General features: G+C 41.5%; 1 long non-coding RNA gene across 1 annotated transcript in view; it reads right to left on the bottom strand.

The window, feature by feature from the left end:
* Positions 1-1118: 1118 nt before the first annotated feature.
* LOC309860784 overlaps positions 1119-26678 on the bottom strand; it is a 70501-nt gene continuing 44941 nt past the window's right edge. The window contains exon 8 of the long non-coding RNA XR_014309637.1: positions 1119-1200. This is a non-coding gene — a long non-coding RNA (uncharacterized lncRNA). The remainder of the gene's footprint in view (positions 1201-26678) is intronic.

Genomic DNA, 26678 nt, shown 5'->3' with positions numbered 1-26678 from the left:
TGTTTTTCCAGTGCCATAGTAATATTTTGTATTTTATTTGTTACGTGTTTTTATCATTTCAGGCTGCTACACACAGAGATTTTTATTTTCTACAAACACTAATTTCAAATTGAATTTAGATATGCTCCATTTATTTCCCCCAAACATCCATATGAATGGCTAAATTAGAATGCAATTGGAAAAAAGTTTAGTGTCTAGTTGAAAGGTGGCATGATTATTAATACATAAAAGTATAACTTCCAAATTATGTTTCCCATAAATTAATAGTTTCCCAAGACTTTCTAAGCTACGTTTTCTCTTGAGCCTGAAAACTTACTGGGTATAAGTGCTTAGAAAATGTCACATGCTGGGGCACCTGGGGTTAAAGTGGGTTAAAGCCTCTGCCTTCTGCTCAGGTCAGGATCTCCGGGTCCTGGGATCGAGCCCCGCATGGGGCTCTCTGCTCATTGGGGAGCCTGCTTCCTCCTCTCTCTCTGCCGGCCTCTCTGCCTACTTGTTATCTGTCAAATAAATAAATAAAATCGGTAAAAAGGAAAAAAGAAAATGTCACATGCCCTTTGAAGTTTCTTCTACTCTCATCTTCATCTTCAGCCCAACTTTGCCTAGAGCTTTGGAGGCTGATGCAGATGCACTGCAGAGGACTGAAGGTACAGTCCATATTCATCTCACCAACGGGCTTGCAGTATTGCTGAGCCCATTATCACGTCCTCATGAATGTGGAGTGCCCCCAGTACATTTCCCATTATTGTCTCAGTGCTTTATAAGTTTATAATCCAAGAAGAAGAAAAAAAGAAAAAAGACCAGTTGCACTAAAGATAAGTCGGAAAAAGTTTCAAGTGAGCAACTAGATGAGTAATAAGCTACAACAGGGTATCAGGGTTGAAAAGAATGCTAAAGATCATCTCTAATTTTATCAATGAGGGAAAGGGAACAAGCAGAGAAGAATCTCCGCTGTGGAGATCATGAAGTTATGACCACAGGGGACCATGGGGAAAAATAAGGATGAGTTGGCAGAGAGGGAGAAGGGAGAGAAGCCATGGCCCATGTAACAGGGCAGGAATAGGTCATTAGGCAACAGAGCCCCATGGTTAAGTAATAAGTTCTGGCATCAGACATACCTGGGTTTGAATCCCAGCTACCATCACTCAATAGCTGTGTGACCTCAGAAAAGTTGCTTGTCCTCCCAATGTCTGTTTTTATCTGAAAAACAGGATAATAATTGTATTAATTAGTTGGCAGAATTGTTTTACATTGACTGTAGAATGTTTGGATTGGGGCCTAGTACACAGAGCTCACTAAATACTAGTGATTTATCAATCTCTCCTCTGAACAATCTAAAAATGTTTCACAGAAAATTTAGGGATTTCAGGGACAGTTTAAATAATAGGTATGAGGAAGAAGTAAGACTCATAAAAATGCAATTACAGAATTTCCAGTTTCCACAATACATGGATTGAGATAATATAGACCTTCTCCAGCTATAAACATATAAATGGGCCAGAAAACATAACAAAAGATATCAACTACATAGTTGAACCAAGAGGGGAAAAATAAAGTCCCAGCCAGAAATGAAGAAGAAGCTTAGAGCCAGAGTTGTTGGCCAAGGCTGGGATCCTAAAACACAGGTGCGGGAAGGAAGGAGGTATTAATGCCCAAGTGAAAATACATGAGGTCAGAGGCTTGCAAATGACAGGCTTTCAACCCTGGAAAAGACTGCTTTCTCCATGAAAGAATGAGCAGGGGGTCTACCCACTAACTACTAAGTAACAAGAGACTTGCCTAAGGCTGTAGGGGAGAGCTTCCTTGAGAAATTATAGTTAAAAGGAATCGTAGGCAAGTGATACCCCTGTTGGAACAGTACTTATACCATGAAGATATGTTGAATTTCTACACATACCCCATAGATCAATGCTAAAGATGTGCTCACAATGAAAAAAATTAAAGTATACGAAGATACAGTTCACCATGAGGCAGGCAGCAGAAGCTAACACAACAAACAAAAGTACTAGTATAAAATTTCTTGAGATGCTGCAAGAATTTGGAAGAAAATCTAAAATACCTGAGTTTAAAATTATTAAGGTGACTAAAAAAAAGGAAGAACAATCTCAGAGAGGGATACATGCACAAAGAATAGGAAGATATAAAAAAGAAAGAAATATAACCTCTATAAATGAAAAATAAGGTCTTTGAAACAAACAAACAACTTCAGAAAAAGATTAAACAGATTAGCCAAATTGGAAAATTGGTGAGCTAGTTGAGAGAGAAAGATTGTAAAAATATGAAAGGATGCTAAAAGAAACATAAGGAAGACTAGAAAGACCCAACATACATGTATTAAGAATTTCCAAAGGACAGAGAACATAGAATACTGGAAAAGAATATGTCTGAAATTTTTCCAGAATGATTCAAGAACTATAATTCTCAGTTTGAAGAAGCATCAATTTTGAGTGGGATAAATAAGTTCACACCTACATATATGCAACAGCAAAGACTCTAAAATACAAGAGAAAAGGTGGACTGCCACAAAAAACTTTCCTTAAAATAAAGGCAGATTTCCTATCAGCAACAACAGAGGCCAAGAGATAATGTAATATCTTAAAGGTGGTGATGAAATAGAACTATCCTGAAATTCTATACTAAGCAATCAAGACTGAAGAGAAATGAATACACTTGCAAGCAAAGTTTAAGAACAGTTTTCTGAAAGAACCATTAATGGAGGTCTTTCTCTAAGAAGGAAACTGAACAAAGAAGAAAGAAGCAGATAGTAATAATGAATAAATAAATTTATAAACATAAGTATAGCTGAAAAAGTTCTGGCTGTTAAACAGAAGCAACAATAATAGGAACTAATTTTAGTGGGTTGAAAATAAGATGCCATGACTGTTGGACAACAACATGAAGTCTGGTAAACAGAGTTTAATTTTCAGGAGGAGGGTAATGATATTAACTTTAGACTTTGGTAAGTATTTATTTTAAAAACTAAACAATATGGTGCAGCAGCCACTCCAGAAAACAGTATGGAGTTTCCTCAAAAAGTTAAAAATAGAACTAGCCTATGACCCAGCAATTACACTTCTGGGTATTTACCCGAAAGATACAAAAATATTAACTTGAAGGGATACATGCCCTCCAATGTTTATAGCAGCATTATCTACAATAGCCAAATTATGTAAATAACCCAAATGTCCATCAACTGATGAATGAATAAAGATATGGTATGTGTACACACACACATACACACATACTGGAATATTACTCAGCCATAAAAAGATGAAATCTTGCAATTTGCAACAAGATGGATGGAGCTAGAGAGTATTATGCTAAGCAAAATAAGTCAGAGAAAGGATTTCACTCATAAGTGGAATTTAACAAAATAAATATGCACAGGGAAGAAAAGAGGGAGACAAACCAAGAAACAGACTCTTAACTATAGAAAACAAACTGATGGTTACCAAAGGGGAGGTTGGGAGGGAATAGGTGAAACAGGTGATGGGGATGAAGAAGTGTACTTGCGATGAGCACCAGGTGTTGAAAGTGTTGAATCACACTATATTGTACACCTGAAACTACTATTACCCTGCATGTTAACTACACTGGAATTAAACACTTTAAAAAAAACTCCAAACTAAACAATATTGTAAGAATGGAAAGAGATAGATAAACTCCAAACTAGCAAAGAGAGGAAAGGCAGAATAAGAAAAACTTCATGAATCCAATGAGCAGCAAAAAAAGAAAAGCAGACAATAATCTCAAACTATTAATGTACTTCTCATCCCAAATCTATTGACTGGGATTGTTAAGTGGCAGGGAATATGACAGGAAGTTTAAAAAGAAAAAAAAGAAAAGAAGGACGAAAGTACTTAATCACTGAAGCTACTTCTCTGGGAGGAAATCCTAATATCTCCAAGGCTGTGAGTTCCATGTGGGGGTTCTCCATTCCCTTCTCTCTTACAGGGAGAAGCATAGGGAAAAAACAGGAGTGGATTCTGCTGCTCTTAGGGCCAAAACTTAGAACACTTCCTGTAACAGCACCACTTCCTATCTCTGGGGGGGATACAGCCAAACTATAATGAAAGCTACTGCACAAAATAAGTTCATAAATATAAACAGCCAAAGGAGCCCAGAGGTCAGCATTGTCCACGAGCAAGCAGGCTAGAGATGGACAACTCAAATCCTTCAGGATAATGGTTTAGAAAAAAAAAAAAAAAAAAAAAAACCCTGCCAGCACATATTTATATAACTCTTATATGAAGGCAAAGTATTTTTGGACGTCTTCATCTGATAAGAAAATGCTCATATACATGTGCTGTTTCATAAAATCATTAATTGCAGTAAGAAGAACGCCAGGAGGACTCCATTTACATGTTTTCATCCATTTAGAGAAGGGGCAAGGTGTTCAGACTGGAAGTTAGGTGGACAAAACCTTATGAGCTGGTATATTGTGACTGTTTGGCAAAGATTAATCAACCAATGAACTCCAATAGCTCCCCATCACTTTCACTTGCCAGGCTGCTTGTTCAGGAGTGCCTGCAAACTTTCTATGACTTTTTTAGAACACAAAAACCAACCTAAAATTGACTGACTGCCAAGGAAGTGTGTAGGACGGTCTGTCTTTTCCATCATTCATACTCCCCCGGGTGAGGGAAAGATTCCTCATCAACAGGCATAGATAACACCAACACCAGCCTCCTGACACCCATTTGGATAAGTTGCTCCAGTTTCCCTATCTGTAAAATGGGGATAGCTACTGTACCTATCTCAGGGTTATTGTGTTAGTTACAACAGTTAGCAGAGTGGCGAAGACCCAGACCCAGTGCCTACCACATAAAATATTTAAATTTGTTTAATGATTAGATGAATGGATGAAGTCATGAATGAAAAGCCGTGTGAGGCCCTGCCATGTTCTCCCTAATGCCTGGGCCACTGTTCTAAATACTGGAAGGCTGAATAATTTGCTCCAGTATTGATTCGAACTATTGGATAACCAAATGTCTACCCCCACTCTGAAACCATACTTCGAAACATAGCCCAGCCTGCAGGTTTTGGCATAATTTGAGCCAGGTTCCCCTTCAAATAAAACACTGCCTCCTTTGCCCCCTGCTGTTCCAGAGCGTTTTTCTGACTTTTAACCCCAACTGGTATACACCTTTGGAAAAATGTCTGAAGAATTTGCCTCCTCCAGAACCATCTGGCGCTACTAGATCATTTAGGTTCCGAGGTGTGTGTGCACAGCAGCTATGGACTGAAGGGAAATTGGGTGGATTCTCTCAAGGTGGGGGGGGGGGGGGGAGGGGTTGCAAGACTTCTGTTTTAATGTCCTGGACTCCAGTTACCTATTTGAGCCCCCAAAGTGTGGGGAAGAAGAATATGTCCTTTTATAGAATGTTGCTTTTTTCCACTAGGATGCTCAGTGTGAGCGATTTCAACACATTGCTTTCCTCATCTAGAAAAGTGATCTCCTTTTCTTTATTAACCCAGGGTTGACCCACTCAACCAGTCCAGGCCTCCTGAGGGGAAGTTCCTCACACCCAACCTCCTGAATCTGATAGTCATGAACCTGACTGCTCCCCTGCACCCACTCCGTTGTCCACTCCCCCAAAGCTTCTCAAGCTCTCCCTGGGCTGAACTCTGAAAAGAGCTGCCCCTTGCTTCCTCTTTTCCCTGCCTAGACCATGTGTCCTGCTCTTCTGCCATGCTTTCCCTTCACCTATAGAAGGAGACCTCTATAAACAGACCAGGTTGCAGCCACTAGCCCTCAGGGCTGATTCTGTAAATCTGAACTTGATCAAACTACTGGATACCTGGCGTGGCGGGGAGCGGGGGGGGGGGGCGACTCTGGTGTCACGTCACTGGAAGCCTCACTTTGTAAGCAACAGAAACAATGGCTGACTTCAGCAGAAAAGGAACGGTTTTCAAGGCATACAAAGTAGCCCATGAACCCTTCAAGAACACTGGACTCAGAGAGCCCATAGGACCTTAGACCCTGTTCAGTGAGGACCTCCTCCCCCACGGTACACAGAAAGCTGCATGTTGGTGCTACTGTTTCCACCACCACCAAATGGTGCCTCTCCTGCTTCTTCGTGCCTCTGGCTTTCTGTTCAAAGTCTGGGATGAAGCATCCAACAGAACCCCCCTCAGTCACATGCCCAAACCTGAGCTGTAAGCAGGACCAGTAAAGGGTCTTTTCCAGCCTTTAAGAAGGAAGTTTCTCAAACACAGAGAGGGCATTCATATACTAGATAGCCCCTCTCCCCCACAAAATAGTCAATGATATGTGTCTCACCATTGCTTGTTCCGTTCCTCATTCCTGACTTCTACAAACAAGCACTATGGAAAGGCACTCTCCATCTCCCATCTGCTGAATGTCCTGGGATCACAGGATTTGAGCTCCTGCTTTGGCCATGGCACATGGGTCCCAGCCCAGATCTGGGATATGGCTTCTAATATGCTCTCCAAAACTTTCCTTGTGCCAGTTTTGAAAGGAAAGATATGTCATGGTTTCCAGTTTCTCCTGACAGATGGGCCAGGAAGGTTGAGGTTGTCATCATCACCATTTTTTAAGAATTTATTATTTATTTGGTAGAGAGAGAGAGAGAGAGAAAGCACAAGCAGGAGGAGTGGCAGGCAGAAGCAGGCTCCCCACTGAGCAGGAAGCCCAACACGGGGCCGGATCCCAGGACCCTGGGACCACGACCTGAGCCGAAGGCAGACATCCAACTGACTGAGCCACCCAGACACCATCATCACTGTTCTTCTCTGCTTTCCCCATGCCTTACTCTGGAGCTTAGCACATGCCTCAAACTGTGCAGTATCCTTAGCACCTTTGCTTAGGTGCACAATCACTATTTTTGGAATATCCAGGCTTATAGGGCTAGTAGAAATATTTTTAAGTCTGCAATTTCTAAGCCATGTCTTTCGGGGACATGGCCACGCAAAGGGTCCCTGAGGTCAGAGCACTTAAAGCAACTGAGAAGTAAAAGTTCATCAGCTGAGGGAGAAGATGCTCTTATCATCCTTCCTTCATGATTGCTAGCAAAGGGCTTTGTGTTGATTCCATCCCTCTGCCAACATTTGGTTCCCAAGCTTGTTCTCTTGTATCTGTCCCATGTCCTGGAATGCAGCCAGCCTACCACACTGAAAGGATGGCTGCTCTCTGCAAGGAGACTGCCTGTCTGGCTGTGTACAGCGAGGATGCCAGCAGGACACCAGACAGCTGCTGGAGGGGAGAGGAAGCGGGCAGCTGCAAGCAGGGTGGTCACAAGGAGGGCCTCAGAGATGCCCCGAGATGCAACAAATCACAAAGCACCACGTCCTTAAACAGTCAAGCAGGCAGAGCAGCCTGTTGGGAAGCAACCAGAAATAAGGGATTCCTTTCTGAACAGAAGTCTGGGTCAGGAAGTGAGTCAAAGAAGCAGAATGGCCAAAGGAGGTGAGGTCTGTTACATTCTGGTGGCAGTTCCGGTGACCAAGCCCAATGCTCTCCTGTGCATGGGCCCCCCGTGGAAGGTCCTGCAGGCCTGCCAGTGCACACAAGAGAAGGTCACATTGTGTTAGATGTTTCTGCTTTAAAGCAAAAGAAGTGGTCTCCATTTCTATCTGAGTACCTTCTACACACTAATTCTATAAATGTGACAGACAGCATGAAGTCTCAAAGGTAGGGTCACTTCCGGCACTGGAACAGACAGATCAGTATCTTGGTGTGACTTTGGAGGCTGAGGTCAAAATGATATCAAGCTATTTCACCTACTTCTTGAAAGGATTTAAGACTGCTTAGGATAAGAGCTTAGGTGAAATAAAACCCAAAACTGTAACTATAAACTCTAAACACGGGGTGGGAGGGGAGTGGGGAGAAAAAATAGCAAATAGCAAGTTTAAATGGGAAAAAAAAAAATCCTACCAGGAGTCTCTGACAAAAGAGAACAGTAGTTATCTAAGCCCAAATCCTAGTGTCGGATGCCAGCAGGCTCAAATCTAAGGGAAAATCTAGCAGGTTAGAGAATTCTTGCTATCTACAAGTAAGCAGCCTAGCCATCAGCTCATGAAACTAGATAAACTTTTTTTTTTTTTTGGCCGCTACGCAGAAGCTGGCAGGTATTGTCATTCTGTGTGCGGCAGAGGTGGTAAGCCAGGGTATCAGAGCAGTTTGGAGTACACAGAAACGTGTGTGAGGAGACCACGAGGGGCCTTTCTGGTATTGTCTCCTGCCCACACAAGCAGCTTATCTGAAGCTCTTTCAAAGCCTCATTCTGTAAAGGCAGATCTCTGGGAGAGATGTGATCCAAAGAACCTAGGTTCCTGGTGATCTAAGTACTTAATATAAGGAAGGGGTCTGCAGACACAAAGTCAGCCTGGGTTTCAGATTGGGACTCTCAACCTGGTTGCCATTCAAAGCACCTTCTATTAACTTCTCCAGATCTCAATCAAGTCAATTATTTTGAAAGCTTTTCGTAAACTAAACAAATATACTCTTATTGAGTCACAGCCCAGGCAGCCTTATCATGAGCAACTGTTTAATTTCCAACATATTTTTGAAATGTTGACAATAGCCTCCTATTGCAATAAACTATCCCTCAAAATGTCCCTTGTCTCATCCTTTTGGCAGAAAGGTAAATTTGAGGTACTTCACCAATACCTGGACAGACTTGCATTAATTTGAGGATCCACTATCGTGGACATAGGTGTGTGGGCTATGAAGGTGATATTTCACGTGAACAGAAAAAATTCTAACTTGCTGAGTGCTCTTGCAGCGGACATGGGAGCCCTTGCCTCAAGTCTGGTTCTAGGTTTTTGTTTTTGTTTTTTTTTCCTGTCGAATCTGTTCCTGTCACAATAAGTTATCAGTTGAAACTCCCAGCTTGTCTATGATAAATCATAGAGGTCAAGGCCTGGTCTGGAAGATGCTATAGGCAGGGATGGTTTTTAAATGCCAACACATTTTATTTTAAATGATCTTACTCCAACAAACCCCCCAGGGAAGTTGAGTGCCAAAAAACTAAACTCATAGTGGAGATTTATTGAGTATTATTTCAGTGTAATTAAAACTTAGATGCTCTTTCTGACAATGATTGTTCTGTGACTAGGACTCAGAGGAGGTGGAAAGTAATCTGGGTAGCAACACACACTTGGAACAACATACAAACTGAGAAGGGCCAGTAAAGGAACCAAGTGATTCTGGTTCTGGCCAGAAACACATGGGTCTCTGCCCATGTAAGATAAAACACAAGGAGTATAGAAGAGTGATCAGGAAAAAAAGAAAACAATCCCATTTACATTGCTTCAAAAAGAATAAAATACCTAGGAATTAATTTAACCCAAGAGGTAAAAGACTTGTGCACTGAAAACTGTAAGACCCTGATGAAAGAAGTTGAAGACAGAAATAATTAAAAAGATATTCCATATCCAGGGATTGGACAAATCAGTATTGTTAAAATTTCCTTACAACCCAAAGCAATCTATAAATTCAATGTAATCTCTATCAAAATTCCAATGGCTTTTTTTTTTTTTGTAGAAATAGAACAATCCTAAAATATTTATGGAACCACAAAAGATCCTGAATAGCCAAGGCAATCTTGAGAAAGGAAAAGTTAGTAGCATCACGTTACCTGATTTAAAACTATATTACAAAGCTGTAGTAACCAAAACACTATAGTATTGGCATAAAAACAGACACATACGACCAATAAAACAGAATAGAGATCCCAGAAACAGACCTGTGTATAAATGTTTGTTTATAACAAAGGAGCCAAGATAATACAGTCCAGACAGGACAGTCTTTTCAATAAATGTTGCTGGTAAAACTGGAAAGATGCATGCAAAAGAATGAAATTGGACGGCTATCTTATATGTTTTGCAAAAATGAACAAATGGATGTAATAAATGATGCCATAAATCTTCTAGAAGAAAACATGGGCAGTAAGCTCCTTGGCATCAGTCTTGGAGAAAAATTTTGCCAAAATGTTGCCAAAAGCAAAAGCAACAAAAGCAAAAATAAACAACTGGAACATCAAACTAAAAAGCTTCTGCACAGAAGAGAAAGCCATCAACACAATGAAAAGGCTACCTACCAAATGGGAGAGACTATTTGCCAATCACAGATCTGATAAAGGTCCATATCAATAAAGAACTCCTACAACTCAATAGCAAAACAAACAACAACAAAACCAACCCCAATCTGATTTAAAAATGAGCAGAGGATCTGAATAGATGTTTTTCTGAAGACCTACAGGTGACCAACAGGTACACGAAAAGATGCTCAACATCACTAATCATGAAGGAAATGCAAATCAAAAACCACAATGAGCTATCACCTCATACCTGTTAGAATGGCTGTTTTAAAGAAAGAGACAAGAAATAACAAGTGTTGGCAAGAATGTGGAGAAGAGGGAGCCTTTGTGCACTGTAGGCAGGAAAGTAAGTTGGCACTGCCACTCTGGAAAACAGTGTAGAGGTTCCTAAAAAAATTAAAAATAGATCTACCATATGATCCAGCAATTCCACTTCTGGATATTTATCTGAAGAAAAGGAAAACACTAACGTGAAAAGATATAAGCACCCTCCGTGTTTATTGAGGCATTATTTACAATAGCCGAGACACAGAAACTACCTAATATGGACACATGTAATGGACACTATATATATGTATATATATATATATATAGTTGTTATGCTGTATACCTGCAACTAACGTGACATGTCAATTATATCTCAATTAAAAGAAAAGAAAAATGGAACAAAGTGGGGATGGAGAATAGAGAAAATTCCCAGAAAGTTCCAGGCTCCTCTCAGCCACAGAAAGTGTTAAGCAAGTGCTGCTGCGTTTTCCCCACCACTTCATTTCCAAACCTCAATCACTTTTTTGTCTTCCATTATATAGTTAAATTATAAATTTATTGGGAATTCGCTGAGAAATTTAGAACACTGATTCACTGATCTTAAATCCACAGGAATCCAGACAACATACAAATTCTGTACTAACCTATCAAAGAAAAAGAACGTCTTTGGTAGTCTGACTGCACGGCTCGTGCTTACTTATGGTTTTGCTCTAGAAGAGGAGACGGAAAAGGAGTCAGTGCTGGAGTCCATCACTGAGGATTGCTTCCATCTGTCAGAAGAAAATCTGGCTAGGGTGCCTGGCTGGCTTAACTGGTGGAGCATGTTGCTGTTGGTCTTGGGGTTGTGAGTTCAAGCCCCACATGCAGTATAAAGTTTACTTAAAAAAAAAAAAAAAAAGATTCCTTTGATGAAATGAAAATACAGTTTATTTTTACCTAGACATCGTTAGCCTCAATAAAATTTTTTTTTTTTTTAAAACCTAGTCTATGATAGCAAAATTCCGAGGCCAAGAGTTTTGCGTTTCCAGTTTCTGAAGGGCCTGGTCATGTCCACAGAGCCAGTGGTGGTGGCGTGTGAGTGGTACCGTGCCTTGGAGGCTCACGCACCAAAAACTTCTCAAAGGAGTGCTCCATCTCCCTCCTCAAGCCCTCAGCCTCTCCAGGTGGGCCCAGAAAAGGAAGGAGACTTTGGAAGAGAACAGCCAAGTGAGTTCTTTCCTCTCCACAGTGAGGAAGCAATTCTCACAGCACAAGGCACAGGGGGCCCTGTGCCAGGAGCTCGACACAGGGCGGATTTCAGGTCCTTCGTCTCCCCATGGTGCTCACCCGATTCTGAACTTCTGCAGGAGTGCAAAATGTGCTGACACATTTAAAGGAGGCAGAAAGCTCTGGGGATTGCTCAAACGCTCTATTGCACAGGCCATTTGTGGCTGAAAGCTGGCTACCTTCCTGGGCTCTCAGTTCATTCACCAGTGCCCTATTCAGCACCTCCTGCTTCCTCTGAGTTCAGCAGGTGCTAAGGAGGAACGGTGAGAAGCAGGAGCTGCTGGCCCAGCCACCCAGGCCGGGCCTGGGCCGCGCAGGATGATTACGATCTTGAGTGCTGGCCCTTCTTGGAGAGACTGATCACACAAAGCCTCTGTTTGTTACATTCCTAGACAAAACACCTGCCTTTGGCGGCTTAAGTTCCCTTCGTGGGAGTCCTTATCTTTTCCTCAAGTGTAATAGTAGAGGTTGGATCATGCTGATGCTAGAAATTTACATTCCATACAAATACCTAAGTGCTTTGTATAACAAATCCATCAGCTACAACATGCACATAATAAATTTAAAAATTATTTAGTATCATGCATGGTCCTGTGCTGAGCACTGCTTTTATCGGTGGGTGTTTCTTTATCAAAGTATTTACTTGTGGTCCATTAGGGTGAATGTATTTGCGGGATACCGACAGACGTAGTGTTCAATATATACGCTATTAGGCCTAGATGTAATTACACCTATCATTTGTTTCCTTGGAGGTTAATATTGCTTTGAGAAGAGATATTAATATACACAACAATGGCACATCTGTTCTCCCTGGTTTAGGTGAGACTGATAAGACAAGTCTAAGTTAGCACAGCTTTATGCTCATTAACATTTTAATCTAATTAAGAGATGCTATTAACTTTGGGTGATGGCCTGGTTCGCCAGGCCCTATGCGGAGAGTGACTTCTTTGATGTCACAAAAGTTATTTAAATGTGTCCAGGGACTGTGCGGAAAGTTGCCCTGAAGCAAGTCATCCAGAGGTCTATTTTATAATCCCTGCACATGGGAAGGAGGCTGAGCCCTTGTTGCCAGCAGCCATCTGGGGTGGGGTAGGAGCTGTGGGAAGCACACACCTACTAATGGGAACAGGATAAGCCGTCCAGAGAGTGATCTATGCTGCTCAAGAATGGGGTTTCTGTGACCAAGATTGTGTGTGTGTTAAAACTATATGAGCTGTGAGAGATTTTAGTGGAGGGCAGAGTTTGGTTTTTTAGGGCTCTACCTGCTGGCATAAATCACCCCCAGCTGAAGGGACCGGGCCCACAGCTTTCTCAGACACCTACTATTGGGGCAGACTGGGACAGATGGTGAGATGAACGTCACAGAAAGAGCTCTCGGAGGTCAACAGAAAGGAGGAAGAGATCCAGACCCCCTCCAGCCAGCGGTTCTCTGCACAGCCTGTCCTCCAAGGCCATGCTGGGTCCCTGGAGGCCAGAGGCATCACACACCCCACTGTGCATACAGAGCCCCTCCTGGGGCCACTGCACAAGCTCCCAGCCCTCACCAGCCAGCAGTTTGTGGAAACTCTGACTTAGCAGGAGCTTCTGGCCCAGCTGGCAGACAGGAGACAGGTCCCTTCGCTTGCTACTGGTGACTTCTTAACCAGATTGTCACCTGTGTCCAAAGGGATTGGCAGACAGTGAAGTGTTGGGGTGGGGGGTAACGTTACAAATCCAGACCCCATTTCCCTTTATTGCACCATCTTTCTTCTTTCCTCCTGTTCTTCTCTGTGCTCTTTTCCCCGTGGCTGCCCCTCTCCACCTTCAAGCGTGGACTACTGAAGGGACACCCCTTTCCTAGGCCCTCCCACAGTTACCCCTCAAGCTGTCTCCTCCAAGGCAGCTGCTTTCTGACACCTGTGTGCCCCTTCTCTAGGGAGGGGAGCTGCTGTGCCCCCGGAAGGAGCAGTCCAGCTTCGTTTTCAGCTTCCCCCGTGATGTAGGGCCACAGGGCTGGTGAGGATCTCTTTCTGACCAGAAGAGAAAGCCCTAAGTCCTAAGAGACCGATTCAGCAGTGAAGGGGTTACTCTTCAGGGTGCGGGGGTGGGGGGTGTGGAAAGTTGCTGGACACTCTTCCCAGCTTGTCTGATGGAGATGCGACCTGGCACCACTGAAAAGCTTCAAGATTAATGGAGAAAAGGAGAAATCTGACAGCTTTTCCGCTGGCTTCAGTCCTCCTGGGTGGGCCGATTGGTCTTGAATGTCACTAGCTACTTAATCTTGTGTATCTGAAACAGGCTGGCGTGTTTGAGGAGCCCTGCTTGCTCTGTGCAGACATCAATTGGAGAAGCAGATAAAAGGAAACTGCATAGAATCTCCCCTTTAAGCCTTTCACCAGGCACTTTCTGACTGCCAAATAATTAGGGGCCCCAGCAGACACAACCGTCCTGGGGTGGATACTCTGGCCACACCTATAGGGCGGCCAGGACTTCCCTGGCCAGGCTGCCCCGTTCTCTCCCATTTGGCGCGTTCCCCAACCATGCTCACATTCTTGCTCACCCTCGTGTTCTGTTTTTCTCCTCCTTGGTCCCGCTTACCATTCATAAACCATGGGTGCCTGCTCCATCTAATGGCTAGGTTAATGGATCTCCAGAGGCATTGTTCTACAGCACAGATGCTGACAGGGTAAAGAAGGGAGGGGGGTTCCCTAAATGCACCACATGACCTGCTTATATGTCCTAAAAAAGTAGGGTTTAACTGTTTTTTCTATCTAAAATATCTACTAGGGAAAAGATTTAAAACCAAATGATGCTTTCTACTTCTTATTTTGTCAAACCTAACACGGGGGGCCGGGGGTGGGGGGTGACCATTCAGGTTAAATGTCAAGCATCAAAAGGAAATAGATAGTTGCTTCTCAGCTTTTTGGCTAAGATCAAGTATAAAAGGGAATGGATAAATACAACGAGCGTTTGCCGAGGAGGTTACAATAGGTTGGCTTCTTATATTTAAAAGTTGGGAATGTTTTTGTGGTTCCTGCATGAAATAACTGTCTGGCCTCGTTCGGTCTGCAGCAAGCAGCCTCGGATGTGTCTTCCACGCACGAAACTCTGAACATAATGGCTTGGGAGGAACCTGTCCTAAACCTAAACCACTGCTCCAATCAGAGCTGGGCTTCTGTGGGTGTATTTCAGATCATTCGCCCTCATGCTTTCGTCACTTTGATTTTTCTAAACCCACGAGCGGGCTGAGCATATCATCAAGAGGAAGTGATGAATAGCCCAGGGTTGACCGAAGCCAACATACTCGATGTTGTCTGCAGCCTGGCATCTGGGAACAAACGAAACCGCTGTGTCTGAAATCTGCCACATCACAAGCATACACAGGTCTATGTGGAGTATCTTCCCTGAAGTGTACATTTGGCTGGGGTGAAAGGTCTCTCTGAAGCAGAACATTTTCCAATAAACATACACAAAACTCATCATAAACCAGACTAATTCTTCTGTCTGCCTGAGGAAGATGGAAGACATAAACTGAGCCCAACACCACAGCAACGTGTCACGGCTCTCCATTATGCCTTTGAAATATCACCAGATATCTGGCTAGTTTTAAATTACCAGCTTCTCCTCTCTGGCCAAAGACGTCTGTTTAAAAGAAGATACAGGAAGTTACTGATGAGACCTAAAATGGAAAATGAAGTGGAAAATGTCTTCAGTGTACCAAAGCAACCTTGTTTCAGCCATCATCTCAAACAGCAGGCTATACTTCGTGTGTGTTTCTCATTTAAAGGCACCGCCTCACCTAGTGTCAAAGCACAAGGCTAGTGTGGCAGAAGGAATGTTGAGGACACTGAAGAGAGACAAACGCTTTGTTATTCTTCCCGGTATGTTGTGCTGTCAGGGGCCTGGGAAGTAGTTGGACGGAGAGGACAGAAGGTACTGGGTGAGAAGACAGAAAGGTATAAGGGTATTACCTTCAGTAATACCAGGATTTAAAAGGGAAGATGGGTGATTCATATGGAATCACAAGGAACTGAAACGGGAGAGACTATTTGAAAGAAACAGTCACTTTTTTTGAGACTGGCTATGAATATTTTTCAATCTTGTTTGAGACGCCCGAAACTTTGCCTGACCTCTCCTGGGGGGTGTGAGGACGGGAGGGCGGTGGTACAGGTGTGCAGCAACATTTCTATGTGCAGGCAAGAAGCAGGTGAGCCTGCAGAACAAGAAACCCAAGGTCCAGACCTAATGTTGTCGCCAGAGTCTCTGCAGCTCCAGTCCTAAGGCCCCCTTTGAACAAAAAGGTGGAGGTTCCCACACTCACGAAAAGTCAAGAGATGCCAAAACAAAAACAAAAAACAAACAAACAAATAAAAAACCCCAAAACAAACAAACAAAAAACCAAACCTATTGGATTCTCTCTGCAGCTATAATCAGTGGCAGAGCTTCCCCCGCAGCAATGTTTTTGCCTCGTTATTTTATTGTCGATTTGCCTTATAGGTGGCAAAAACAAAGGTAGATTAAACTGTGGGATCCCCATAACATTCTCACGAGAATGAACCCAGGACCCTTGAGACAACTCTAATAAATATAATGGAATATGGACTGGGAAGAGATGAGTTCAAAATATATTCTTGGTAGCTTATAGGCTCTTAGTTCCCCAACATGATGTAAGCTAGTAAGCACTTGAAAAGGCTCCTCCGCCCTTATGTACCTTAGCAACTGACCTACTGGGATGCTTTGAAGTTAAGGTTTTGTTTTACTCAGTGTTTTCATTTAGAGGTAAATACCCTGAGAAGGGTGCCATATATATTCATTGATCCAACAAATATTTGTTAACCTCTGTGACTGCCAGAGACTGTGTTGGGGATACAGCAAGGATCACAAGAAACACAGTTCCTCCCCCCAGGGAGCTTAGAGTCTATTGGGTGTCTCAGATGTTGGACCAGGAACTATAAATATGAAGAACATTTAAAAAGAGGTCCTACTGGGTGCTCTGGGATTTTAGGCCATGGGGTCAGAGAAGGGCTCCCTAGGTACCGCTGAGTGACAAAGTTGGTGATATCCCAGGAAGAAGGAACAGAAGATTTAGAAGCAGAGAAGATCACAGAGTCCATAAATTGCTGAAAGAGGACAAAATTCTTAGAACACAGAGAACAGGATGAGGCACATAGACATGGAAGGGTAGGCAAGGCCAGGTCCCAGAGGACCTCAAGGGTACTGTTGACAAGCTTGGTCTCTATTCTAAGAGAATGGGAAGCCAATGAAAAACTTCAAAAGGAGAGGGACATGATCAGATTTGTACCACAGAAACACCCACTGTGACTACTTTGTGAAGAAAACATGGGATTGAGTCACAGAGGATTCCAGGAAATAGGTAGAAAGCTGTTGCAGAAGTCCGAGTGGGACTCAATGGTGAATCGGACCAAGGTGGCAGTAGTGAGATTGCAGACAAATTTACGGTAAAGATACCTCAGGGCTGTGGGACAGAGCAGAGGAAGGCAATAGACCTGTGTGAGGATCATATCCTACCCTTAGAAGGTGGGTCTTAGCCAATCCATCTGAGGTGGGTCTGACCAGTGGAGGCAATGAAAGGTCAGGAGGGTAACTGGGAGGAAATGTACTGAAAATTACTTTGATCAACTTCAAGATTTTGCCTGAAACTGGTCTTAGGTATTTGCTTCAAAAAATACCTGGGGGCTTGCAAGGATTTAACAAGTCAATCTGCAGAGAAAAGGCTGTTAGCAAATTATGGGCAACAGCTGAAGACAGGCTATAAGGGATTGGAGAAAAGAGAAAAAAAAACTAGAAATATATTCCATATTCAGATTCCAGAACAAACGCATTTAAGTTTAGATCAACTTTGGTAAAACACAAACTGTAGAGGATACATTTGAATGTAGCTGATACAAGAAAAGTAGTTTGGAATGTTCATCAGAAGACCTAGATTCAAAGGAATAACCTGTAAAAAGCTCTGTTTTGAATGTCAAATAGTTGAATATCAGTAATTTCACATGCTTATCTGAACCCAGTATATGCTTTAAGAACAAATAAAATGTTAAGTTTACATATATATGTATCTTTTCCTTGTGTCAGCGAAAGATAATAATGTTGAAAGGATATCTTATCTTAAACCTACTTTTTTTTTTTTTTTTTTCCAAATGATCTGATTCCTCCCCATCCAAACTACTGGGTAAAGGCTTCCTCCATGGAATCCAGGGCCCTGCTAGGAGAAAGCCACACTCCCACGTGCAGATTCCTAGCTTAAGGGAACAGTGTGGGAAACTAAGAGGATCATCACAATCCTGACTTGTCCAGAGAAGAGACTATATTCTCAGCCACACTTGATAAGATTTCACCAGTAACTAGCAAGGAGGAATAGGAAACTCTTACCAGAGCCCTCTGTATATCATTTATAGCCTATTATATAAACATACGGTACATGTTTACTATAAAGTTTACTATATAGTAAACTGCACATAGTTCTTATTTCATGCTGTTTAGTCATTCTCATCTAATCCTCTTGTATCTTCATAAAGTCCTGAAAGAATCTCTGCAGCTGTTGTTCGTGAGGTGGCATGAGCCCAGGGAGCCTACCGGAATCTGTGGTTCTATTCTGCTCTGAGTACCTTCCCAGGAAGGCGGTCTCCTTACACAACACTGCTCAGTGGGGCCTATGTTGCTCAGAATTACATGTGCACAGGAAAGACAGCCCATTGCAAAGAAGTGTCATTTAAAGGCATGTCTGGCTTTTAGTAATGAATACTTATATAACTTACACTGGGTTCCATAAAAATTAAATAAATAAAAATTACAACATGGACAAACCTTAGAAGCATTATGCTAAAACAAAGAAGACAGTCACAGATCCTGATGCAAGATGGCGATGGAGGAAGATTCCAGATTCACCTCCTTCCACAGATACACTGCATCTACAGCTACATATGGGACAGTTTCCTCTGAAAAAATAAATTAAAACACCCAAAACTAGCTGAGTGACTCATACACCAGGCAAACAAACAAAAACCTCTATCAAAGCAGGTAGGTGAGGCTGAGACACAATTTCACTATAAACCCAGTCCCTGGCATGGTGACCTACAATGAGGAGGGAACTCAAGACCTGGAGCATCTCCCCAAGGAGTGAAGGCTTTGAAGTCCACATTGTACATCCCAACCAATATCCTGCCCCTAAGAGATGATCCCCAAAACATCTAGCTTTGAAAGCCAATGGGGCCCACATCTAGGAGACCCACAAAGCTACAGTGAATGAGAAAAGGCCCTTGAAGGGCGTGCACACTAAGATCCAACCATGCCAGGGCCCAGGGCAGAGGCAGCTAGTTGAAAAGCACCAGACTTTCTGCAGAAGAGGTTTATTTGCTTATCTTCAAGCATCATCCTGAGGAGTAAGCATCTAAGTTAACTTACATGTAAGGGTCACTGAAATATTCTCAGGACAGAGGCCGATGGACATCACTTCTGTACCCTCACTCTGCCTTGTATTAGCTCAGTGGTGTCTCCCAAAAAAGAGCCTGTAGCTCTGTGGGGGCACCCTGAATTTTCTGGCTGCTGCCTAATGGGCAGCTCTAGATCACAGACTCTGGGAGCCTGTAGGGCTTTACTTGTGGATCCCACAGGATTATAACCGATAACCAGTTACTATCCCCAGGATACAACAAGAGGCAACAGTCCAAGGGGCCCTGTCTTTCTGTGAAAGAGGCGTATTAGTTTATCTTCATAGCTGTGGCTTTAGGGATAGGCTTCCAATTAAATCATATCTAAGGGTTGACTATAATCCTTTCCAGAAACATTGGAGGGTGGGTACTATCTTTGTGCTCACCCTATGGCATGCTCCAGAGCACCAGTATCTTCCAAAGAGGAACACTTACAGTGTCTAGTGCCCCAGATTTTGTGGCTGATGCCTTGGGGTGCCTCCTTGATTGCCTGGCTGTGGTGGCCAGCAGAGCTTGCCTTCCTGGGTTCCACAGAGATTGCAGCAACTGGAGAGATCAGTTTTGGTCAGCTACTACCCCCAGGGCACTGTACAAATATACTAAAACATATCCCCAGTCTTCCTCTGAAAGAGACCTAGTTGTTTATCCTATAGTTTTGGCCTGAGGAGCTGGCATCCAGTCTGGCATACATCTAGCAGCCTACTAAGGGGTTCTCAGGGGTGGAGGCCAGTGATCACCATCTTCGTGCTCTCCCTCAGCCTTACCTCAGCTCACAGTATCTCTCAGATAAGTTCCTGTGCCAACTGAAGTCTGGCTCCCTGACTTCTGTGGCTGACGCCATTGTTCTGTGAAAGCCCTCTATGAGCTTATCTGAACTGCTTGTACACTCCTTTGGCGCCCTGATTTTTTGCAGTAGCCACCCAGGGGACACCTCTAGATGGCCTAGCTATGGTGGCCAGTGGGACTTACGCTTGCAGTCCCACAGAATTGTGCATATTTTCATACTTTAAAAGTTGCTGCCTGAGGATCTGGCTTCAGTCAGTCTGAATCTAGGTGTGGACTGAGATCCTCCTTTTTGGGACACTGACAGGTCATGGCACCCTCTCAACTACTGGCAGTCACTAAAAATAAATTATGCTAGTTTGACAGTCACCGAGGTTTGAGGGACAACCAAGAGTTAGAGCAAGTTTGAACAATAAGATTCATCTCCTACGTAAGGCCGCTCTTAAGACTGGGAGAGGTGGCTGTTTTATGTAATGCATAGAAATGAACAGAGTCAAGAAAAATGAAGAAACAGAGGACTATGTTACAAACAAAAGAACAAAACAAAACCTCAGAAAAAGTCCCTGACGAAATGGAGATCTGTGACTTACCTCATAAAGAGTTAGAAATAATGGTCATAATGATGCTCACTGTACTGGGGAGAATGATGGATGAACCCAGTGAGAATTTCAACAAATGGGAAATATAGGTAATTACAAAATAGAAGTTACAGAGCTGAAAATACTAAAGTTTACTGAACTGAAAAATACAACTGGAGAGGTTTAAAAGCAGACTGGAAGAGAGAATCAGTAAACTCAAAGATAGGCACTGGCATTCACACAATCAGGGCTGCATAAAGTAAAAAAAAAAAAAAAGAAAAGAAAAAAAATGAAAATAGCTCATGGGGCTTCTAGGACAACATCAAGCAGACCAAATTCCACATGAAAGGGCTCTTACAAGGGCAAGAGAGGAAGAAAAAAAGGTAGGAAATTTATTTGAAAAATAATTACTGAAAACTTCCCTATCCTAGGAAGGGAAATAGCCTTCTGGATCCAGAAAGCCCAAAGAGTTACATATAGACCCACATTGAAGAGACCCACAACAAGTCACATAATAATAATGTCAAGTTAAAGATAAGAAGAGAATCTTAAAGGTAGCAAGAGAAAAACAACTTATTATGTATAAGGAAATCCCCCATAAGACAATCCAGATTTTCAGCAGAAACTCTGCAGGCCAGAGGAATGGCATGATATATTCAAACTGCTGAAAGAAACATTCTGCCAGCCAAAAATACTCTGCCTGGCCAAAGCTGTCATTTAGAATTGAAAGAGAGATAAAGCATTTTTCAGACAAACAAAAGCTAAGGGAATTTATCACACTAATTCAGCCCTACAAGAAATCTTAAGAGTACTTCTTTAAGAGGTGCCTGGGTGGCTCAGTGGGTTGAGCCTCTGCCTTCGACTCTGGTTGTGATCTCAGGGTCCTGGGATCGAGCCCCGTAATGAGCCCCATATCGAGCTCTCTGTTCAGCGGGGAGCCTGCTTCCTCCTCTCTCTCTGCCTGTGTCTCTGCCTACTTGTGATCTCTGTCTGTCAAATAAATAAATAAAATCTTAAAAAAAAAAAAGAGTACTTCTTTAAGCTGAAATAAAAGTGCTAATTACTAACAGAAAAATATAGGACAGTATAAATATCACTGATAAACACATAGTAAAACTTCAAGAACAATCTAATGTTATAAAGGTAGTTAATCATTTACAAAGCTAGTATGGGGGTTTAAAGACAAAAGAAGTAAAAACTAGCTTAAACTACAATAATTAGATAAGAGATATGCAGGATTTAAAAATGTAAAATGTGACACAAAAAATATAAAACATGGGAAGGGGAGAATAAAAATGAAAAATGTAGTGACTAGAGAGGAGAAGGGAGTTGGGGTAAATTGGAAGGGGAGGTGAATCATGAGAGACTATGGACTCTGAAAAACAATCTGAGGGGTTTGAAGTGGCGGGGGGGCAGTGGGAGGTTGGGGTACCAGGTGGTGGGTATTATAGAGGGCACGGATTGCATGGAGCACTGGGTGTGGTGAAAAAAATAATGAATACTGTTTTTCTGAAAATAAATAAATCAATTAAATAAATAAATAAAAATGTAGTGACTTCTAATGCATTCAAACCTAAGTTATCACCTTAAAGTAACCTGTAATAAATATGAATTGTTATATAAAAGACTCATGGTAACTTCTAGGCTTTTTAATTACACAGAAGATGAAGAGAAAGGAATCTAAGTACAGCACTACAGAAAACCACATCTCAAAGGAAGAGAGCAAGAGAAGGAAGGAACAAGGAACTATAAAACAGCTAGAAAATATTTTTTTTTAATGGCGGCATGTACATACCTATCAATGATTACTTTAAATGTAAATGGTCTAAGTTCTCCAATCAAAGGCATAGATTGGGTGAATGGATTTAAGAAAAACACAAACCAAGACCCATCTATATGTTATCTATAGCGACTCATTTGATATGTAAGGACACATAGAGGCTGAAAGTGAAGGCATGAAAAAAGATATTCCATACAAATGGAAACCAAAAGAAAGCAGTGGTAGCTACACTTATATCAGACAAAATAGACATTAAGACAAAGACTGTAATAAGGGCAAAGAAGGGCATTACATAAAGTAGTCAATCCAAGAAGAAGATATAATATTTGGAAATATTTATGCACCCATCATAGTAACAACTAAATATATAAAGCAAATATTAACAGACATAAAGGAAAAAATAACAATACAATAATAGGAGTTTAAGCCCACTTTCATCAATGGATAGATTCTTCTGATAGAAAATCAGTAAGAAAACCTTGGCCTTAAATGACACATTAAATCAGATGGAGTTAAGAACATAAGAACATTCCATCCAAAAGTAGCAAAATAAACTTTCTTCCCAAGTACATATGAAACATTCTCCAGGATATGTTAGGTTATAAAACAAGTCTTAATAACTTTAAGATGACTGAAATATCACAAGTTTCTTCTGACAACAGTTGTATGAAACTAGAAATCAATTACAAGAAGAAAACTAGAAAATTCACAAATATGTGGAGAACAAACAATATACTACTGAAAAACCAATGCATCAAAGAAAAAAATTAAAAAAGGAAGTAACACTTGAAACAAAAGGGAATGGAAACACAATATCCCAAAAGGTATGGGTTGGAGCAAAAGTAGTTCCCGTTTACAATTACATCAAAAGAATAAAATAGCTAGGAATAAATTTAACTAAGGAGGTGAAAGACCTGTACACTGAACACTATAAGATGCCGACAAAAGAAATCAAAGACACAAGATAGACATTCTGTGCTCGTGAATTAGAAGAATGTTGTTAAAATGTCTATAATATCCAAAGCAATCTACGGATCAATATTCCAATGGCATTTTTTACAGAAATAGAACAATCTTAAAATTTTCACAGAATCACGAAAGACCCCAAACAACCAAAGCACTCTTGAGAAAGAACAAAGCTAGGGTACCACACAGCCTGATTTTAAACCATATTACAAAGCTCTTACAATCAAAAGACTATGGTACTGATATAACAGACACATAGATCAATGGAACAGAATAGAGACCAGAAACATACCCACACATATATGATTAATTAATTTATAACAAAGGAGCCAAGAATAAACAATGGGGACAGGACAGTCTCTCCAACAAACAGTGTTGGGAAAAATGGACAGCCACATGCAAAAGAATGAAACCGAACCACTATCTTATACCATAAACAACAATTAATCAAAATGGATTAAAGATTTGAATGTAAAACCTGAAACCATAAAACTTCCATAAGAAAATATAAGCAGTAAGCCCCTTGACATCAGTCTTGGTGAACATTTTTTGGACTTGACACCAAAAGAAAATGCAACAAAAACAAAAATATGTGGTGCAACATCAAACTAAAATGCTTCTGGACAAGAAAGGAAACGATAAAATGAAAAGGGTACCTAACAAATGGGAAAAAATATTTGCAAATCACTTATCTGAGAAGGGGCTAATAACAAAAATATAAAGAACTCCTACAACACAAGAGCCAAACTTCCAATCTTATTTAAAAATTGGCAGAAGATCTGAATAGACATTTTTCCAAAGAAGGCATACAGATGGCCAACAGGTATGTGAAAAGATACATCACTAATGGTGAGGGAAATGCAAATCAAAACCACAATGAGACATCACCTCATATGTGTTATAATGGTTATTATAAAAGAGACAAGAAATAACAAGTGTTGGCAAGAGAAGCCTTGTGTACTGTTGGTAGAAAATTGTACTATGTGAGGTAGTATGGAAATTCCTCCAAAAATTAAAAAACAGAACTATCATATGATCCAGCAATTCCATTTCTGGGTATTTATCCAAAGAAAATGAAAATACGAACAAGAAAAAATATAAGCACCCCCATGTTCATTGTAGTATTTATAATATACAAGATATGAAAACAACCTAAGTATTCATTCATGGATGAACGGATAAAGATGTGTAGGTATATTGTGGAATATTACTCACCCATAAAAATGAAGGAAATCTTGCCATTTACAACAAGGATGAACCCTGAGGGCATTATGCTAAGTATAATAAGTCAGAGAGAGATAGATCCTGTATGTTTTCACTTACATGTGGAATCTTAAAAAAAACCCAAAACAGTAACAAAAACGAAAACCAAGGTCATTGGTGACTGGCAGAGGCAGGGATGGGGAGTGAGAGAAACTGGTGATTAGAGCCAACAGGTAGAAACTTCAGCTATAAAATAAATAAGCTAGGGATATAATGTACAGCTTTGTGACTATAGTTAATAATACCATACTGCTTATTTGAAAGTAGTAAAGAGAATAAATCATAGAAGTTCTTATAATGAGAAAACAAATTTAGTAACTATATATAGTGATGGATATTAACTAGACATCGTAGTGATCACTTCACAAAATATACCAATATCAAATCATTATACTGTATACCTGAAACTAGTATGTCAGTTATACCTCAATTAAAAAAATAAGGCAGTCACAGAAGACCACATATTATGCTTTTATTCATATCCAAGTCCAGAATAAAGAAATCTACAGAGGTGGAAAGTAGATTCGTGGTTGCTTAGGGCTAGGAGGGTTTGGTGGGGGGGAGCATCTTTGGAGAGGTATCAAGGAGAGAGAGGGATGATAGCTAAAAGGTATCATTTTCTTCTCAAGGCGATAAACATGTTCTAGCACTGAATGTAGTGATGGTTGTACAAATCTATGAATGTACAAAAAAACACTGAATTATACACTTTCAATGGATAAATTGTATGGTATGAGAATTCTATCTCCATAAAGCTATTGAAAAAAAGAGCCAATGGTAAAGACATAGTTTGCCAATTTTGCTCATATTATTTCACAAGATATTAATCCCCACTCACAGGTAAGTAAATGAATATCTAAGAATTGCTAATAAGTGACTTTCAGGGTCTTGCGATGCCAGCTCTTTTTCTGACCAGTAGCGTGCTACTGCTGGTGCCTAGGGTGGGAGGATAGTGAACTCAAGACCCTTAGTGTTCTGTGTTCAAACTGCCAGTAGATGATCTGCTAACCATAGGTCTTTGGATGGGCAACTTAATCTTACATTTAGGTCCTTATTTTTCTCTCCTGAGATTGAATAACATCAACCAACTTAGAGCACTACTGGAAGGAGTTCGTGAGACACAGTATGTAAGGCACCTGGGACCGTGCCTGGTACGTGGCAGGTGCAGTGATCATTATGTTTTATGAACCTGTGCGTATTAGCATTGATGGGGTTTGCAGGAGAAAAACCCAGTTTAACTTTGTTGAAGCAAAGAAGGAAATGTATTAATTCATATCACATGAAGTCCTCAGAGCAGTTATGTCCTAGGACTCAGGTGACCTCTTAGGACACTGTGTCCCTTTTCTCTTGGCTTCATGCTCAGGCTGACTCCCCATGTGGAGGCAAAGATGCCAAAGAAACTCCAGGTTCACATTTCACCAGGTTAGCAGCCCTGGTAGAAGAACAGATCTCTTTCCAGATGGTGCCAGCCCAAGTCCTGGGAAAGACTCTCACTGGCCGGGGTTGATCCCTTTCTGAATCTCTACGGCACAGGAAATGGAATTTCAAAGGCTGATCAGGCCCAAATCATGTCCCCTGTCTGTGGGTGGAGGATAGCTCAATCTTCCCCAAAATAAGACCTCTGCCATGTCTATAGACATTTATTCTCTCCCACAGCAAGACACCCTTTTAGGCTGAGTGGTGAGGCCAAGAAAGTTTCAATTTCAAATCCGCATTTGTACCTTAAACGATCACCTACTCTGTAAAGGGCACTTGTGAGTTTATCTACAGGGCCCTCTTTCTACATTCTGTGCCTGTGTGTATCCACAAATGCACGCATGTGAACCCTCGGACATGTGGGGAGACTGCCAGATGCCAAGGCTAAAATGAGAATCTTGTATAATCAACTGTTTATACATTTCATAACAACAGTAATCCCTTCCTGATGGCTTTAACTAGTTGTTGAAGTCTAGAAAAGACAACCTTTGTAAGAAATGTGGAGAAAATTATATGTTGTGGGTAATTTTACTTATTGAATATTTTCTTGGTTGTGAGTTTAGAAAAGCTAACAAGAAAACACAAACGAATGTTTTGGGAAGCCCTGCAGTGCTAGGCAGTGACTGATGGGAAGACACCAGTAGCGGGTTTGCGATTGTAAATGACCAAACCCTGCAGAGTGAAGCTGTGCTCTGAGGGTCCGTTCCTGGGGGGCCACAGGCATACTCATCCTTCGGGCCATTTTGGGAGATGTTTGGATTTAATTTGTGGGGGTCTTTTCCTCTTCCAAAGGCGAGTTTAGAACACA

This window comes from Mustela nivalis, assembly GCF_964662115.1.
Source record: "Mustela nivalis genome assembly, chromosome: 3".
NCBI classification, from domain to species: domain Eukaryota; kingdom Metazoa; phylum Chordata; class Mammalia; order Carnivora; family Mustelidae; genus Mustela; species Mustela nivalis.
The sequence above is the reverse complement of the archived record's forward strand: the minus strand, read 5'-3'. Positions and strand labels throughout refer to the sequence as shown.